General features: G+C 44.9%; 1 protein-coding gene across 20 annotated transcripts in view; it reads right to left on the bottom strand.

Annotated features, from left to right (window-relative positions):
* Positions 1-16,727, bottom strand: part of BAZ2B (bromodomain adjacent to zinc finger domain 2B) — a 459,321-nt gene that overhangs the window by 330,465 nt on the left and 112,129 nt on the right. For all 20 annotated transcript variants that reach the window (XM_077447627.1, XM_077447614.1, XM_077447613.1 and 17 more), the window contains one exon: positions 15,863-15,906. The gene's annotated coding sequence lies outside the window, so the exon portion shown is untranslated. The remainder of the gene's footprint in view (positions 1-15,862; positions 15,907-16,727) is intronic.

Genomic DNA, 16,727 nt, shown 5'->3' with positions numbered 1-16,727 from the left:
AACCCGAGTCACGACGCACATCAATGTATCATGACACCTGTTATGCTGCATGTTAACATTTGGCCCTGGTTCACATTGGAGAGATTTGACATGTGAAATTGCATGCCAAATTGGAGGCAATTGCCGGCAATGGCGCCGTCTGAATTGGTGCAACGCTGCTCACTTTCTAACCATCTCTTATAGCATACTCTCAGTCTCTGACCATCTATTTCAGCACATCCTCAGTCTCTAACTATCTCTTGTAGCACATTCTTAGTCTCTGATCATCTTTTGTAGCATATTCTCAATCTTTGACCATCTCTTGTAGCACATTCTTAATGTTTGACAATTTCCTGTAGCACATCCTCAGTAACTGACCAATACTTGTAGCACATCCTCAGTTTCTCGCTATTTCTTGTAGCACATCCTCACTCTCTGACCATCGCTTGTAGCACATCCTCACTCTCTGACCATCTCTTGTAGGACATCCTCACTTTCTGACCATCTCATAACATAACCTCAGTCTCTAACCATCTATTTTAGCACATTCTTAATCTCTGACCATCTCTTGTAGCACATTCTCAGTCTTTGACCATCTCTTGTAGCACATTCTTAATGCTTGACAATTTCTTGTAGAACATCCTCAGTATCTAACTAATACTTGTATCACATCCTCAGTTTCTGGCTATCTCTTGTAGCACATCCTCACTCTCTGACCATCTCTTGTAGCACGCTATCAGTCTTTTACCATCTCTTGTAGCACATTCTCACTCTAGCAACAAATTCTTAGCCTATGACCATCACTTATAGCACATCCTCAGTTTCTAAACTATCTCGTGTAGCACGTTCTCTACCTGACTTTCTCTTGTAGCACATCCTGAGTCTCTAACTATCTTTTGCAGCACACCCTCAGTCTTTGATCATCTCTTGCACCACATAGTCAGTCTTGGACAGTGTTTTCTAACAATACATACACTGTAATACTAAGTCTGGCCCTTTGGGGATATAAGGGGCCACACTTAAGGTCCCCAGTATCAGGTAAGTTGACCACCACTGGTCTAATAACTTGTTAATGAACAATCCACCATTATGATCTCTCCCACAAACTTCAATTGCCATTATGTAAATAAATAAAACACTCGCTGCATCACATTTTACATTTTTTTTGATTATTAATATAAAACAAATATTGTGCTGTCACATGGAGGTTCTATTTACAAACAATCCTCAGGCTTAAGAGAATGTTTACAAAATCTGATAGCGGAACATTTGTTATAAATACCACATAGAAATGTGTATGTGGAAAAATAACTTCCTGTAAATCAGCGGTGGGATTTTGGTAAAATGGATCTACAGCCAAAATGCTCTTCTTAAAGTGGTTGTAAACCCTTACAAACCACTTTGACCTACAGGAAAGCCTAGATTAAGGCTTACCTGTAGGTCCAAGAAATATCTCCTAAACCTATACGGTTTAGGAGATATTTATCCGAAGACAGCCACCGCTGTCTACGGCGCATGCGCCGTAGACAGCGGCGCGCAGGCGCACTGGGCAGGCCGCAGATCGCAGCGATATGCTGCGAGTGTCAGCTCCCATGCGCATGCGCGGGAGTGACGTCATCGTGGCTCCGGCAAATCACAGCACCGGACCGAGAAGATGGACGCTCGGAACTACAGGGGACAGCGGTGACTTCGCTGGCTCCTGTGTCAGGTAAGTGACACATAATGGACTACTATGCGATGCATAGTAGTCCATTATGCTTTACCTTTGCAGGGAATCAAAGAGGAAGTAAACCCTGATGGGTTTACTTCCTCTTTAAGCCCCATACACGCGGGCTGAATGCCGGGCGTCATCGGCTAGTTCAGCAGAAAACAGCCGACATTCAGCCCATATGTATGGCAGCCGATCCGACAGAAACTGGCTGTTTGGCCGCCTTCTGTCAGACAAGCGTACTGGAAAACCAGCAGCTGACCGACTCCCCGATCAGCGCTCTCAGCCAATGGCTAAGAGCACTGACCAGAATATTCTGGCGGGGGGGGGCGCCACACTGTCAGAACACAAGTGGGGGAGATTGCCGTACTAACCTCGGAATGAAGCTGACAGTTTTTTTGTTCAACCCAAAAAAACTCATAGGCTTTAGTTTGGGATAGAGTGGTGAGGGGTCATCATGTTTATGTTGCTGTCTAGGGAGATTCATGCTCTCTCTATGTCCTGGTGACCTTTTTTTTTTTTTTTTTTTTACCTGAAATGAAAGTAAGGGAATATCCAAAATTTTGAACTGTCTCCAGAACAGAAATAAGAAGCAGACATGTGAGCCTTCAAAAAAATTTTTTTGTTTCGTTCCGTTTCGTATTAGCCGTTAATTCGTAATTTTCGTTAGGTTCGCTAACTTTTCATAACAATTGGGAACATTCGTTATGATGAATTTATCATTATGAGGGGCTCCCTCCATCCCTGTGCTGTGCTCATTATGAGGGGCTCCCTCCATCCCTGTGCTGTGCTCATTATGAGGGGCTCCCACCATCCCTGTGCGGAGCTGACTTCCTGGGTTTTTAACTTCATCATAACAAATAATCATAATTAACCACTTGCCTACTGGCCACTTAAACACCCCTTCTGCCCAGACCAATTTTCAGCTTTCGGTGCTCTCACACTTTGAATGACAATTACTCAGTCATGCAACACTGTACCCAAATGAATTTTTTGTCTTTTTTTCCCCGACAAATAGAGCTTTCTTTTGGTGGTATTTGATCACCTCTGGGTATTTTATTTTTTGCGCTATAAATTAAAAAAGACCGAAAATTTTGAAAAAAAAAACGCATTTTCTTTGTTTCTGTGATAAAATTATGCAAATTATACATTTTTCTTCATAAATTTTGGCCATAATTTATACTGCTACATGTCTTTGGTAAAATAACCCAAATTAGTGGATATTATTTGGTCTTTGTGAAAGTTAGAGCGTCTACAAACTGTGGTGCAAATCATACAAAATTGATCACATCTGATGTACTGGTGGCCTATCTCATTTCTTGCGACCCGAACAAGTCAGGAAAGTACAAATACCCCCCAAATGACCCCTTTTTGGAAAGTAGACATTCCAAGGTATTTAGTAAGAGTCATAGTGAGGTTTTTGGTGTTGTCATTTTTTCCCACAATTCTTTGCAAAATGAAGATTTTTTTGTTTTTTATTTTTTTTTCTCACAAAATTGTCATTGTAATAGGTTATTTCTCTCACATGGCATGTGCATACCACAAATGACACCCCAAATTAAATTCTGCTACTCGTCCTGAGTATTACAATACCACATGTGTGGGACTTTTTCACAGCCTGGCCACTTAGAGACGCCCAATATGCAGGGAGCGCCATCACGTGTTCTAGGAGCATAAATTACACATCTAAATTGTTGACTACCTATTACACTTTTGAAGGCCCTGGAGCACCAGGACAATGACACGTGACACTGACATGGCACTGATGGCAGATGGCACTGATACATGGCACTGATGGCACGTGACACTGATGTGACACTGACGCCAGGTGGCACTAATACGTGGCACTGATGACACTTGACACCGATGACAGATGGAACGAATCTGTGGCACTGATGACACGTGACACTGATGTGGCACTGATGACAGATGGCACTAATACGTGGCACTGATGACAGCTGGCACTAATACGTGGCACTGATGACACGTGACACTGACAGGTGGCACTGATACGTGGCACTGATGACTGGGAATACATGGCACTAGGGACAGGTGGCACTGGGGACACGTAGCACTAGGGACGGTGGCACTGGGGACACGTGGCACTGGGGACAGGTGGCACGTGGCACTGGGGACAGGTGGCATGGATAGGTGGCACTGGGGACAGGTGGCACTGGGAACAGATGACACTGTTAGGTGGCACTGGGGACAGGTGGAATTGATAGATGGCACTGGGGACACATGGCACTGACAGGTGGCACTGGGGACAGATGGCACTGATAGGTGGCATTGGGGACAGGTCGCACTGGGGACAGATGGCACTGATAGGTGGCACAGGGGACAGATGGCACTGATAGGTGGCACTGGGGACAGGTGGGCATGTGTGTGTGTTTCACTGTGTGTGTGTTTTACTGTGTGTGTATGCGTGTGTGTGTTTTACAGTGTGTGTGTGTGTGTGTGTGTGTGTGTGTGTGTGTGTACACTCACTGTCAGTCGCTGCAGCTGCAGCACGGAAGCTCTCCCTCCTCACATGCTGTCTCTGTGAGACGTCGATGAGAGATGATCTCATATGTTTACATATGAGATCGCCGCTCATTGGATAGCCCGATCGAGTGCTAAATGGCCACTGTGATTGGCCATTTAGCACGATCTGTGATTGGCTGTGTCCGAGGGACACAGCCAACACAGAACTTCCCGGATGCGCGCCCGCGGCAGCGCACATTAGGGAAGTAAGCAGGAGGACGTCCAGGGACGGCCTCTCGGCAGATAGCGTCCGCTCTGTAGCCGTCTTTTGGCTATAGGGCGGGCGCGTAGCGGTTAACTAAAATTCTTATTTTGTCTGATTCTGAATCTCCGATCGATTACCAGTACCAGTCTCCCACACCCATATTAAAAAAAGGTCATTTTCCCACCCCTCACTCAGCAGCAGAAGAAAACCTCTGATTGGTCAACAAAACACCAGTCACGTTTCCGTTTTAACGGAATTTGGATCTGAAATTCATAAACTAAATTTCGTATTTCGTACAAAATTCAGAAGCATAGCAATTCGTATTTCGGATCCCCCCTAACGTACGAATTTATGGAAATTCGTACAAATTTTTGATTCATATGAAACTATAAGGCCGCGTACACACGGGCGGACTGTTCGCCCAACCTTGTCCGCTGAACAGTGTTTGGGCGGACAGTCCGCTCGTGTGTGGGCTTTCAGCGGACAGTTTCAGCGGACAGTTGGACGGACAAAGTCTTTCGGAAATTCCGAAAAACTGTCCGCTGAAACTGTGTTTGAGCGAACAGTCCGCCCGTGTGTGGGCTTGTCCGCTGTACTTTCGAAATGAGCGGACTGTTCCCGCTCGGAAAGTCCGCCCATTTCGAGCGCGTGTACAGGTAGGCGGGGCCCGCGAAGGAGACGTCGCGGGCTCCGCCGCCTGGAATGGGCTTAAAGGGGAACCCCAACGCCGAAAAAAATCGGCGTGGGGGTTCCCCCCAAGTCCACACCAGACCCTTGTCCGAGCACGCTACCCGGCCGGCCAGGAAAGGGGGGCGAGCGAGCGCGCCCCCCCTCCTGAGCCGTACCAGGCCGCGTGCCCTCAACATGGGGGGTGCCTTGGGGAAGGGGGGGGCCGCGCGGCCCCCCCACCCCAAAGCACCTTGTCCCCATGTTGATGAGGACAAGGGCCTCTTCCCGACAACCCTGGCCGTTGGTTGTCGGGGTCTGCGGGCGGGGGGCTTATCGGAATCCGGGAGCCCCCTTTAAGAAGGGGGCCCCCGGATACCGGCCCCCCACCCTATGTGAATGAGTATGGGGTACAATGTACCCCTACCCATTCACCTGTGAAATAAAGTACAAATAAAAACACAACACAGGGGGAAAAAATATTTTATTGCACAGCCGGGGGTCTTCCGTCTTCGGGGGTCTTCTCGCCGGACTCCTCCGCTATGTGTGTGTAGCTCTTTTGCCAGCGGAGGAGTCCGGCTTTCTTCCTCCCCGCCGCCGGCCTCTTCTCCCGACTTCGGGGGTCTTGTCCCCCTCTTCGGTTCTTCTGCCGGGCCACCGCGCCTGGTCCGGTGGCCCGGTCTTCTGTCGCCGTCTTCCGTTCTTCTGTCGCCGCCTTCGGTTCTTCTGCCGGGCCACCGCGCCTTCTTGTAGCTCTTTTACAGGCGGTGGCCCGGTCTTCTGTCGCCGTCGCCGCCTTCCGTTCGTGTTCTTCTTCTTGTTCTTCTTGTTCTTCTCCTGGAGATGTTGACTCGACGAGCTCTCCGGCCGGAATGCCGGGGACGCGCTGTGCGGTCACTTATATAGTGACAATGGGGCGGGGTCACATGGTATATGTCACATGGGTTGGTCACATGGGTTGATGTCACATGGGGACTATGACATCGTAAGGGGGCGGGGTCACCATGTGACATCAACCCATGTGACATATACCATGTGACCCCGCCCCATTGTCACTATATAAGTCACAGCGCAGGGCGGCTCTGGCATTCCGGCCGGAGGGAGCGACGTGTCAACATCGCCTGGAGAAGAACAAGAAGAACAAGAAGAAGAACACGAACGGAAGGCGGCGACGGCGACAGAAGACCGGGCCACCGCCTGTAAAAGAGCTACAAGAAGGCGCGGTGGCCCGGCAGAAGAACCGAAGGCGGCGACAGAAGAACGGAAGACGGCGACAGAAGACCGGGCCACCGGACCAGGCGCGGTGGCCCGGCAGAAGAACCGAAGAGGGGGACAAGACCCCCGAAGTCGGGAGAAGAGGCCGGCGGCGGGGAGGAAGAAAGCCGGACTCCTCCGCTGGCAAAAGAGCTACACACACATAGCGGAGGAGTCCGGCGAGAAGACCCCCGAAGACGGAAGACCCCCGGCTGTGCAATAAAATATTTTTTCCCCCTGTGTTGTGTTTTTATTTGTACTTTATTTCACAGGTGAATGGGTAGGGGTACATTGTACCCCATACTCATTCACATAGGGTGGGGGGCCGGTATCCGGGGGCCCCCTTCTTAAAGGGGGCTCCCGGATTCCGATAAGCCCCCCGCCCGCAGACCCCGACAACCAACGGCCAGGGTTGTCGGGAAGAGGCCCTTGTCCTCATCAACATGGGGACAAGGTGCTTTGGGGTGGGGGGGCCGCGCGGCCCCCCCTTCCCCAAGGCACCACCCATGTTGAGGGCACGCGGCCTGGTACGGCTCAGGAGGGGGGGCGCGCTCGCTCGCCCCCCTTTCCTGGCCGGCCGGGTAGCGTGCTCGGACAAGGGTCTGGTGTGGACTTGGGGGGAACCCCCACGCCGATTTTTTTCGGCGTTGGGGTTCCCCTTTAAGCCCATTCCAGGCGGCGGAGCCCGCGACGTCTCCTTCGCGGGCCCCGCCTACCTGTACACGCGCTCGAAATGGGCGGACTTGCCTCCGCCTTACGTGGGCGAGTCCGTTCATTTCAAAAGTTGAGCGAACTGTTTGCCCAACCTTGTTCGTCAAACAGTCCGCTCGTGTGTGGGCAAGTCCGCTCATGCAAATTTTGAGCGGACTGTTTGATGAAACTGTTTGCCGAACAAGGTTGGGCGAACAGTCCGCGCGTGTGTACGCGGCCTAAGGAGGACTCACCCACAGATCGCTTTTCAGAAGGGTGGTAAGGTCTGCCGCCCGTGTAGAAGGGAACTAAATCTAAAAAAAGTCAGCAGACCAGAATAGTATCAATGTTGTTTCTCCAATACAGAAGAAGGTGAGAACAGAGGGCAAGAAAGCATACCTCCCAACCTTTTGAGATGGGAACGGACACCCATCAGAAAATATATGTAGGGATAGCACACACCCCCTGCCACGCCTCTTAAAGGAGAATTAAACAAAAGAAAAGATTTGTTTAACCCATGAGTGCTTTTTTTTTATTTATTTTTTTACCACTACTATTCCTTTATATTGGCTTTTGAAATGTACAAATGCAGCAATTTAGAATTTGGATGAAAGGTTTAATGCTGGGAAACACTTTTTGAAAGATAACAAGTGCATTTTATATACAACGATATAGATCAGACCCAAATAAGGGACAAATTGTTCCAAATCAGGGACAGTCCCTCAAAATCAGGGACAGTTGGGAGCTATGACACAGTAAAAGTTTGTGAAAACAGATAGGTGTTAGCCTAGCCTGACTGTTAAATGTGTATGCAAATACCAGAAACTTGATTTTTTGCTCTGTTTAATGTCTTTCATGCAGTCATGTGATCAGTCCTGAAGGGAGGATTGGAGTTCATGTTGGTTAATCTTCCCCTTCAGCATGCCTAGGCATTTGTTTACATGAACAGCATTGAAAGATCTTTCCATCATGCTTCATTTATCCACTTAGGCAAGACTGCCGACAGTAGCAATTAGATATTGTTTGAGCATAATGTAGGTCTGTTTTAAAGTCCAAATTCATGAATTACAAAACTCCCTTTTGCAGTAATCTACCCCCACACCCCCCCATCCTGCAAGGGTTAAATGCTCATTAACCCCTTCAGCCCCGGAAGAATTTACCCCCTTTCTGACCAGAGCACTTTTTGCGATACGGGTCGTTTTAACTGACAATTGCGCGGTTGTGCGACGCTGTACCCAAGCAAAATTGACGTTCACAAATAGAGCGTTCTTTTGGCGGTATTTGATCGCCTTTGCGGTTTTATTTTTTGCTCTATAAACAAAAAAAGAGTGACAATTTTGAAAAAAAAAAACTATATATTTTTTACTTTTTTCTATAATAAATATTCCCCAAAAATATATTAAAAAACAAATTTTTTCTCAGTTATGTATTCTTCTACATATAAGAGTATATTGATTGGTTTGTGCAAAAGTTATAGCATCTACAAAATAGGGGATAGATTTATGTCATTTTTATTAATAATTATTTTTGTATTAGTAATGGCAGCGATCTTCAATCTTTATCATGACTGCGACATTATGGTGAACACATCCGACACTTTTGACACTATTTTGGGATCATTGTCATTTATACAACGATCAGTGCTATAAAAATACACTGATTACTGTATAAGTTACACTGACAGGGACGTGGTTAAACACCAGGGGGCGATCAAGGGGTTAAGTGTGTCCTAGGGAGTGATTCTAACTGTGGGGGGGGGGTGGGCTACCACTGACATGACAGCGATCACTGCTCCCCATGACAGGGAACAGTGGATCCCTGTCATGTCACTAGGTAGAATGGGGAGATGCCTTGTTTACATAGTCATCTCCCTGTTCTGTGGCTTCCTGACATGATCGTGGGACACCAGCAGACATTGAGTCTGTGGGACCCATGGGCACGGTCATGGAGTACATGGCGGGCATGCGCCCACAATGCCACGTCATAAAGGGGGCGTACTTGTACGCCCATTTGCACAACCGTGCCATTGTACCAACGTATATCGTCGTGCACTGGTCGGCAAGCGGTGAAAGTGGTTGTAAAGCCTTACATATACCCAGTGAAGGGACTGGCCTCAGGTGATACACAGAGATAAAACAAATCCTCCTATATATGGTGTATCTGTATATCTGCAGTCTTCTCTTCTCTACTTCTGTTCAAAGTCTAAAAATGAATAATGCTTGTCTGAGCGCTCAGAAAAAATGGAGTTGAGAACTGAAGTTACACATTGCTGAGCTTAGTGAGGAGAGCTCTGAGAGCTGATTGGAGGGAAGGGACATACTTACCTTCACACAGCACACAGGAACAGAGCTGAGTATCACTTTAACAACATCAGAGAAGCTCTGAACAACTTATGCCTGCCATAGGGTTTAAGCGAGTTCTGAGTATTCTCTTCAAAGCCTCTCAATGCATAGAAAATGTACAGATCCATTCTGTGACATTATAATGCCATGAAAAAAAATGTGCAAAACATTCTCAGATATGGAGTGTAAGATCGAGAAACTGGTCTCTGCTTAAGAGCTCTTGTGTCTGTCCTCTACATGTATACAATTTATGTACACAGTGTGCGTTTTCTACAGAAGATGCATGCCTTTGAATTTCTTTTTCTGCACATAAAATTATTTTAACTCTGCAGCTGCCTATGAGGTCCTGAGAGTAATTTGAGAGCAATAAGCAATCAGTCTCCCTATTATTAGGATGGGCCCCTTGCCTAAGCCAGGCATACATTTGTCAGCATCAGTGGATGAGATGCAGAGCAGAGTACATGTGTCTTCAATATTCGTATAACAGGGCACTATTTTTTTTAACATTTTTTAGGCCGGGTGGAAGTAATTGATGTAAAAGGGGAAATACTTTTACAGATGGAGTGACTATGACACAAGTTACTCTGATCTAATTTACAAAGGGTTTGTACATAAAACTGTCAAACTTGAATTTGCAGTGGAAAATTACATCTAAAGATAGAGATTTTAAATATACAGGGGGTCCCCGGGTTACAAACAAGATAGGGTCTGTAGGTTTGTTTTTAAGTAGAATCTGTTTGTAAGTCGGAACAGGTAAAAAAATGTAAGTGTAGCTCCATCCCAAAAAAATATTTCTAAGCTTTTTGGATAGCATAGGGCAGGGCCGACTTTAATATTGATTGGACCCTGGGCAAAAATTTTCTTGCCACCCCCCCCCCCCCCCCATTCAATTTCACTCTCCACCTGCTCTGAGACATACAATAAATAACAGCTAGACTTCGTTTACTATATCGATCAGGCAGCAGTTGCGATTGGTTGCCAGTGGTTACAGCATATAACTGCTTACTGACTGGTTGCTAGAGGTTACAGCACACATTTTGGCTCAATGATTAGTTGCTAGAGGTTACAGCAAATGATTTCTGTCTGTTACTTGGTTGCTAGAGATTACTATACAATATTACTGCTCACTGATTGGTTGCTAGATGTTACAGCACATCATCTCCTCAATGCAGGGGTGCATGATATACATATGCCGCCTTTATTTACATATCAATGCCACCAGCCATAGCTATTTACTTATGAATGCCACCACTATTTACATATGAATGTCTGTTATTTACATGTAAACACAGGGTCTGCAGGTGAGTCATCTGTACACAACAATAAGGCAGGGCTGGGCAGTATTAGTACCAGCACTTCACACTGAGATATTAGGGCACAGCACCGGACTAAAACTTCAAAGGGCAAGGGAATTTAAACTAGGATAGTTGGCAAGTATGAGGCAGCTGATTTTGGGCCCCACAACAATGACAGGACCCAGGGCAGCTGCCCCTTTTGCCCTGCCTTAAAAACGGCCCTGGCATAGGGAAGGCTTAACACCCCTGTAACATTTGCTTTGCTGTCTGTGCCCCTGTTCAGAAGTTTTCACCTAATTTTCTGTCCCAATGACAATTGGATTTTGAACATTTTGGGTTGTTGTGGAAACAAGAATTAGTGATAAAGCTTCAGTGGAGACATCTTTTTCCCATAAGACCTCTTACAGGAGTGAATTTTCCTTCCAAGGGGGAGATTTCCTCTCACTTCCTGTTGTTTCCCTCCGTTTGTAAGTAGGAGTTGTTTGTAAGTCAGATGTTTGTAACTAGGGGACCGTCTGTAATTTGTTTAGAGATCGTGGCACTTTGCTTCATATCTACTGGCAATGTCCACGTCTGCAACCCTATTGGAGGTCGGTTCAGGATCTCCTTCAATGATTGTTTGATGAAGACTTCCACTTTTGTCCCAAAATCTTTTTATTAGGGCTACTCCCTACCAGATTGCCTAGGCTAGCTAAGAGGCTATTGCGTCATATTCTAATGGCTGCTAGATGCCTTGTGGCCCTCCAATGGAAGAGGCAACCACCACCGACCTCCACTGAGCTGTACACCAGGATTAAGGATATGAAGATTATGGAGTCCCTTGCAGCTCACCTCACTGGCACAGTTGAGCGGTATAATGTGGTCTGAGAGTCTTGGCATTAGCGAGAAGAACCCTTGTGAGGCTCTAGTATTCCTAACTTCTCCCGGTAGCAGCGTACTCTACCCCGGCAGGAGTGATGAACTCAGGATCTTACTTGCTTTTGTTCTCTTTCTTTTCTCTCTTTTTTCTTTTGTTGTTACTTTTGGAAGTTGTTTAAAGTGGTTGTAAACCCTTACAGACCACTTTGACCTACAGGTAAGCCTAGATTAAAGCTTACCTGTAGGTCCAAGAAATATCTCCTAAACCTACACGGTTTAGGAGCTATTTGCAAAAAGGCAGGCACCACAGACAGGCACCACTGTCTACGTCGCACTGAGCATGGCGCTGCTAATGGCAATATGCCATTAGTGGCAGCTCCCGTGACGTCATTGCGGCTCCGGCCAATCACAGCGCCGGAGCCACGATTACCGGAAAGAAGATGGACGCTCCGTGGAAGAGGGGACAGTGGTGACATTGCTGGCTCCTGTGTCAGGTAAGTGACACATAATGGGCTACTATGCGATGCATAGTAGTCCATTATGCTTTACCATCAGGGTTTACTTCCTCTTTAAGGGCATTGAGCAGTACATTGGGCTTCATCCCTGGGCCCTGTTAAGCTTTAAGTCATGGGTGCTCAACCTGTGGCCCTTCAGTTGTTGCAGAACTACAAGTGCCATCATGCCTCTGCCTTCGGGAGTCATGCTTGTAACTGTCAGACATGCAATGCCTCATGGGATTTGTAGTTCAGCAACAGCTGGAGGGTCACAGGTTGAGCACCCATGCTTTAAGTGGTCCCTTTTGGGATTGAGTCCAATTGCTAATGTTTATAACGCTAGACTGTTCAACAAGTACTTTTGGTCAAATACTGTTGTTACCACTTGAAGATGTCTTGCTGATACAATCTCTGCATTCCCTTCAGACCTCTGTTTTTTATGTGGGTCTGTTGTTGACCTTATATGATGTGCTTTGTTTGTTGTTTCTTTTCCCCTCTTTGCTATGTAATTTTTTTTTAAAATAAAAATGGTCAATTAAAAAAAATATACAGTATATATAATTTGTTGACCAACACAGACAGTTCTTATCTTGTACTTTTTGATACACAGTGAAGGTACATTTACTGTCACATATGAACGGGGTAAAAAACAAGAATAAATGGGACGCTAGATTCAGATTTTCTAAGGGTCAAAAAAACATCGAAAGACGAAACGCATAGGTTGGAGCAAGAACGCTGACGTCACTGTGCATGCCGACATCGTACTCGTGGTTTGGAGCTCTGCCCAGAGACGATAGACTACGCAATTAAGCTGTTTACACCAGTGTCTTGATGGCACTTTGAAATGTGAGTGGATATAGAAGTTTTTTTTAATAAAAGCTTGGTTTTAAAATGATTTTACAGTATGGAAACTTCCTTTTTCTGTCCTCCTCTTATACATGATGGTGATTTATGCGAGAATGATTATTACTAAGAGCCACTTCTGGAGTGGACCTGTTTGATGGTGGAATGCGCAGTAGCTGGTTTATAATTTGACCAGCCTTTATTTCTGGTGGAGGGGATCTAGCGAGAACGGTGGAGGATTACACTGGGTGTGTGGTGCACAGTGGCAGGAGAATTACCTCTGAGGAGTTTAATCACATCTGATACAGCACAACATTTGGCCACTTGGGGCTTTCTTGTTTGAAATAACACAGACTTTTTTCTACTTTTTTCTGGGACATATTTATATATATATATTTTTAGTACTTTCAATAGTGTTTGTTACATAGGATATCTGCATTAAGCACTTTATGTATATGTAATTGTTTGCACAGTACATTTTATGAAATATTTATTTGTTGTTGCACTTGCACTTTATTACGTATGAATTTGTTATGCCGCGTACACACAAGCAGAATGTCTGACAGAAAAAGTCAGACGGAAGCTTTTCATCGTATATTCCGATCCTGTGTATGCCTCATTGGACTTTTTTTGTTTATGAAAATTCGGACGGACCTAGAAATAGAACATGTTTTAAATATTTCGACGGAACCAATTCCTATCGGTAAAACTGTTCGTCTGTATGCTGTTCCGACGGACCAAAAACGACGCATGCTCTGAAGCAAGTATGAGACGGAAGCTATTGGCTACTGGCTATTGAACTTCCTTTTTCTACTCCCGTCGTACGTGCCGTACGTCACCGCGTTCTTAACTATCGGACTTTGGTGTGATTGTGTGTACGCACGACAGTTTCAGCGAAACTCTGTCGGAACTTCGTCGGAACTCCGTTGGAAAAACCTTCAGAGTTTATTCCGATGGGAAAACCGGTCGTGTGTACGCGGCATTAGGCACATTATTGAATTCAATATTTCTTGACACAGGTGGGAGGCAGTAGTGTAGTATAAAGGGTTGATATAGACTAGCGTTGCACATTTTCCAATATCACTGAAAACCTGAGCAGGAGAAAGATGTTGGGTATTTAAAGCATATTGCTGGTGAGTGGGGACCCAGGAGGGGAGCACAGAGTGGCACTGGAATCCTCACAAGCAGGAATACTACGTTTGACACTTTATATTCACGGATAGATTTTCACTTATGATGCACTATTATGAACTTTATGATTGCTCTGGCACTTTATATAATAGTATGATATTTGTTAAAAAGGAGCAGTGCTAAGTTTAATCATTTTCATCATTGTTGAGAAAAGAACCTACCAAGCATCTCTTGGTGCCAAAAACTGAAGTATTGCGTGCCAGGAGCTCTGAACTTTGTTAAGCTCTAATATGCAAACCTCAACTTTTACCAGAATACAAATGTCAAGGTACCCAAGTAACTTTCAATTGATCGTTGAAATCACACCTCAGGTTAAAAGAACCAGTAGGGAACCATTATAGACCCTCATAATGTGAAGTTTCTGGGGCACATGTAATGCAAGTAACTTCCTACTGCTCATTCAGATCACTACTGACATTGAGAGGACCGATGGGGAACTGTAGTTTCTAGTACAATTGTAATGCACTCACATTGAAGGAACCAATAAGGAACTGTTATAGATCTTCGAAATTTGTAGTTTTGGGGGCACTTGTAAAACAACTAAGTTAATATTGATCATTGAGACCACCACGCACATTGAGAGGACTGATTGGGAACTGTTGCGGCATTTGAAATTTGGAGCTTCCAGGGCACATATAATAGAAATAGGTTCATTTTTGTAATTGAGACCGCCACTCAGGTTGGGAGGACCAATATGGAGCTGTTAAACACCTTTGCAGTGTGGAATTTCTAGGGCACATGTAATGCAAGTAACGTTCTATTGGTAATTGGGACCACCACTCTAGAGGCAACTAGAATTTAGAGCTTCTGGGGCCCTTGCAATGCTCTGCAAAGGTACATTCACGCTTCTGTAGGTGTTTGTTTTTAAGTTAGGATAACGTTTTAGGTTTTTCTACAGACTAAACAATGTACTTTAGGTTAACTCTAATTACAGGAAACACAGCAGAAAATGTGAGATGACTCAGCTTGGCATCACAGGTTGGCAAGTTCCATCAGGAAGACTCCAACCGTTGTTATAAACCCACAGGATCCACTCATAACTGAAATAAAATTATTTGAGGGTCTTGTCCATTCGCTTCCAGCATAGTGTTGCTGCATTTTGAAGCCAATCTCATAATCTAATACCCCTAGATAGCAGGGACACTATTTTTATATTGGAATATTATTTGGAAGTCGGTCTGGCAATTTAAACATCATTACTCTGGCACAAAAGATGTCAGTTCTAACCAGCATTGTCTACGAGCGGCTAACCTTGCATTGTGTTAGCTGATGGCCCCCTTCGCTGTATAAAGTATCCGATCTCCCTAAACACTCCCCTTTATCTATTTTGCATTAGAAGAGTTGCATGCCTGACTTGTGATTGTCTTATTCCGCTCACAATGAAGTGAGCACTGAATTGGCACAAATTCACACAAAAGACAACATTGCAAGGCAAAAACACTGAAGGATAGAGAACTGACAAATTATAGTGAACGTTCTCTTTTTTTTCATTATCATCTGACAAAATATTATTCAGAAGCGAGGGTTACAATATAATTTGCGCACCAATTTAGGAGTGTATAATCCTAACAAGTCAGATACATTAATCTATGAAATACACACACATAGGTAATCCAAAGCTGACCAGATGTTAGGGAACTATAAGCCCCAGCACCCCAACCACACCCTTTCATGGGCTTGTACTCCATTTTACGGCTGGCCAAGGCAACTTGTTGGAACTACAGCTCCCAGCATGCCTTTCTGGCTTTACACAAATACAGAACCATTCAATCTCCTGTTGTAAGTTTTGCAAAGAGAAAAACAAAAGGACTTACTGTACAGCTTGTGGTCAGTCTGATGTCATCACTTTTGCAGCACACTGTAACAAAGAACAAGGCCAAGAGTTGTGTTGTTATTATTTGCATTGATTTGTACAGTAAGTATTAATACATTATTAAATACATAATATTATTTATTTATTAAACACATTGCAAAAATGTGCCCTATAAAACACACCTACATGTCTGAAAGCTGATCCTGTATTTAAAGAACCATTAAAATGATTATGGAACCATTTGTATACTGGTAAAGCCACTCATGTTAACACAAAAGGTAAACACCAACTTCACCCAACATGATCTGCCAGACTCTGACGCTAACTGAAAAAAAAAAATGTTTTTTAAAAGGTTTTCTTGCAAGCTAAAGGGTTAATACTTACAACACCCGCCCGTTATGTTGCCAATCTCTGCTGTCTTTAGGCCTTACATTGGCATCTGTATTGGACACCTGATTCACACTAGTGCGACTTCTGATGCGACTTGAGTTGCACAAAATTGCACGACAAGGGAAATTGTTTTTAACGATGCCCATTCAAATTCATGTGACCCAGAATGGTGCGATTTTTGGAAAAGGTTGCTACACTACTATGGTATGATTTACAGTGCAGCCTGGCTCCACAGAATACGCAAAGTCGCACCACATTAATGCATTGTAACTTGCATTGCAGTAGTGTAAACCTAAGTGAGAGACAGCAAGCTGAATGACGTCCTAAGCTGTCAGATTTTATTTATTTATTTATTATTTTAGGTACTTTATAGTTCCTTCAATTTATGCAGCATTTTGCATATATATTATACATTCACATTAGTCCCTGACCTCAAAGGACCTTACAATCTAAGGTCCCTAAGGCCTAGTACACAC

The sequence above is a fragment of the Lithobates pipiens genome, unplaced genomic scaffold (assembly GCF_037356315.1).
Source record: "Lithobates pipiens isolate NorthernLeopardFrog02 unplaced genomic scaffold, aLitPip1_a1.2 Scaffold_22, whole genome shotgun sequence".
NCBI lineage: Eukaryota > Metazoa > Chordata > Amphibia > Anura > Ranidae > Lithobates > Lithobates pipiens.
Note: the sequence above shows the minus strand (reverse complement) of the source record. Positions and strands in the feature narration are given on the sequence as shown.